This window comes from Salvelinus sp. IW2-2015, linkage group LG7, assembly GCF_002910315.2.
Source record: "Salvelinus sp. IW2-2015 linkage group LG7, ASM291031v2, whole genome shotgun sequence".
In the NCBI taxonomy this organism is placed as follows: domain Eukaryota; kingdom Metazoa; phylum Chordata; class Actinopteri; order Salmoniformes; family Salmonidae; genus Salvelinus; species Salvelinus sp. IW2-2015.
In genome coordinates this window covers 24,387,200-24,390,455 of record NC_036847.1, presented here as the reverse complement: position 1 = coordinate 24,390,455, position 3,256 = coordinate 24,387,200, and the positions used below count along the sequence as shown (strand labels likewise).

General features: G+C 44.6%; 1 protein-coding gene across 1 annotated transcript in view; it reads left to right on the top strand.

Annotated features, from left to right (window-relative positions):
• The first annotated feature begins 721 nt into the window (after positions 1-721).
• LOC111966678 (opsin-5-like) overlaps positions 722-3,256 on the top strand; it is a 38,695-nt gene continuing 36,160 nt past the window's right edge. Inside the window, exon 1 of the mRNA XM_023991545.2 lies at positions 722-1,201. The gene's annotated coding sequence lies outside the window, so the exon portion shown is untranslated. The remainder of the gene's footprint in view (positions 1,202-3,256) is intronic.

Below are 3,256 nucleotides of genomic sequence, written 5' to 3'. Positions count from 1 at the left end.
CCCAGCAAACTGAGACTTGAATAAGAGACAAGCAGCGATGCTGATGTGGACAGGCACCCATGTCCATCTCCATTCCACATCCTGTTACTGTCTTATTAGTGAAATAATAACATTATAATGGAAAGGCTTTTCATGGCGGTTTGCTGTACGGTGATGCTATTGATTGATATCAAGTAGAAGTTGCTACTGTTATGTATCTGTTCAGTGACAAGTTGGTTCTCCTGTATTGCCAATTTTGAATGGTCAAGTAGCAATATGTTAGTAATTCATTTATGCAGATTTTAATGTCAACCATGCATTTAAAATGGGCATTTACTGTTTACTAAATACTTTACTAAACTTTTGAGGTGTTTAAAAAACAGGAAATGTTGATGCATGTGAGCGAGATAGGGTTGTAAACAGACAGGAAAATATGCCGTCACACAGAGAGGGGGAGTAGTAAACAGATAGATGTAGAGGGACAGAGAGAGAGAGAGGGAAAGAGAGAGAGAATGATAGGTGGAAGAGAGAGAGAGAAAGAGAGAGAGAGAGAGAAAGAGAGGAGGAAAGAGAGAGAGGAGAGAGAGAGGGAAAGAGAAAGAGAGGGGGAAAGAGAGAGAGTGAAAGAGAGGGGAAAGAGAGAGAGGAGAGAGAGGGGGGGAGAAAGGGGGACGGAGAGAGTCAGAAAAAGAGAGTGAGGGAGTCAGAGAAAGAACGTGAGGGAGAAAGGGGAAGGGAGAGCGAGCGAGTGAGAGTTGTTTGGAGAAGGAGGAAAAAGAGAAAGGGGTAAGGGGACGGTGGTACTTTGTTTCGTCCGTGACACTCAGAGCCTCCCAGTCAGTGTTTTTCTGATTTCTCTCTCTCTGGTTCTCTGGTTGGATTGGCATCACCCTGGGATTTTCTTCCTGGCTGCACTACGAGGACCCACTGCATCTCCAAGGAAATGTGTGCAGGCAGATGCACTGTCTGTCTGTGTATGTATGTGTGAATGAGTGAGTGTGTGCCTGTCTCTGTTAATGCATTCCTGGCTGGATGTTTGCATTGTGTGTGTTTATGTGTCAGAAGAGGAAGAGGCAACAGGGCTACCGTTGGGGTTCTGCAGTGTGAGTGACMTAGCTAGGGTCCAGTCTCTCCCGTGTAGCCGGTTAGGAGCTCTGTCCTGCTCTCCTCTCCAACTGGCCTCCATGAGTTTATCTGAGGACACATATCTCCTCCCTGGAAGGTAGGTTCCATAGAAAGGCACGGTGTGTGGCTGCATGGTGTGGGGCTGTAGGCAGGGTGTTCGGCTGGTTGCATGGCGGATCCTGTCTGTCTACTGTCAGTTCAGTGTTGGGGATTAGAGAATTACAATGCTGGTTCAGGGGATCACTGTTGCTGATGCAGCTCGCTCTCTCCATCTCTGTCTGTTTGTCTGTCTGTCTACCTTCTTGTGCTCTCTCAAAGATGTTAAAGTTTAAGCAATAAAGCCAGAGGGGGTGTGGTATATGGTCAATATACCACAGCTCAGGGCTGTTCTTAGGCACGACGCGAGGCGGGGTGTCTGGATACAGCCCTTAGCCGTGGTATATTGGCCATATACCATAAACCCTGTGGTGCCTTATTGCTGTTAAAAACAGGTTACCAACGTAATTAGAACAGTAAACATGTAGTTTTGCATCATACCCGTCTCATATACCGCGGCTTTCAGCCAATCAGCCTCCAGGGCTCGAATGACCCAGTTTATAATGGTTAGTTTGGTACTGCTATAATTAAGTGTTTGTGACATATCACCTGATGTAATATTGTTGTCAGGGGAACAGCTGAAAAGCAGGATTCAAAAGTGTTTCATGTCCATGCATGAGTTAATATAACTGGATGTTATCCAATAAGGTTGAAGCACTATCTGGAGTAGATTTAGATGTTCTGTGTTGTGGGTCTCTACAGATTAGATCAAGGCAACAGAGGACTGTGTCTAGCTGGACTTTTGTAGATTGCATATTTCATAAATGAAAAACGTAATGGCAGATGTTAGTACTAGCTTTTAGAGTTCATGGACAGTTGCATGCTCCAATCTTACATAATGTCTCCTCACAAACATGAATAAAACCATTACACGCTTATTGACTGTGAATGGGGATAACTAACTGTGAATGCTGCATAACACCTGCAGTCTCCCTGACTACAAAACAAAACATTACCTCTCCTCTCGGTAGAAAGAAAATCCACCCCTCACCTCTTCGGGACCTCAGTATGGGTGATATTGCCAAAGATAAGTGGGGCACTAGTTCAGTGAACCCCCAACATCTGACCTCTCCACTGTCTACTGGCAAAGGATTCAAGCAGAATAATAACCTGAAATTGCACGTGAAGATCCACGTGGGAGAAACCATATCATTGCAATCTTTGTGACAACTTTTCCAGCACTAGCACCCAGTCATGACTGAGAGGCTTGAGAGACTCAGTGGTATGAGAGGAGGCCGTTTTTGAGATGAGGATGAAGAGGAGGCCATTTGTTAGATGAGAGGAGGAAGAGGAGGCCGTTTTTTATGGCTGATGAGATAAGGTAGGCCCTACTACATCTTAAAGCCCATTCATGTGTTTATAATAATCTAATGTAAAAGAGACATCACACCACATGCATACTAGGCAACCAGAGGGTTGACCCACGCTCCGGGTCATATTTAGATTCATGACTATGACTAACGCGACTACATACAATAACTGCATATATATTTTTCATATGCTGACAGACACCAATTTCCAGCTGAGTATAGGCTACATGCAGTCGCAGCATTTGCTGGCCTATAGCCAAAACTCTAGTCAACAATAACCCCATCAATCATCTTCAAAACCAATCATCTCTTCAGTCCAACTGAGACAGTGGTTCTGGTAAGAATGCTGCCCAAAAAAATGACAGTACATTAGCTCTGGGCAGTTACTGTTGATGAATGTAGTCTACCATTCAGCACAGACCATCAAAGCCGAGTTATGCTGTGGTATGTCGTCAGAACATTGTGTGAAACTGCAGCATTATGGTGACTAGTTTAGTTGTCTGCTCTGGGTCGGTTGAGAAGGCTGTTACATGGAGAACACACACGGTTCACCTCGGTCCCACGACCTCATGGAATCTCCCGAGGCCTACTAGGGGGACATGACACATAACATGCCCCATGTGACGTGTGTGTGAGGCATGGGGTTTTCAACATAATTACATAGCCCATACTTCATAATTACATAGCCCATACTTCATAATTACATAGCCCATACTTCATAATTACATAGCCCATACTTCATAATT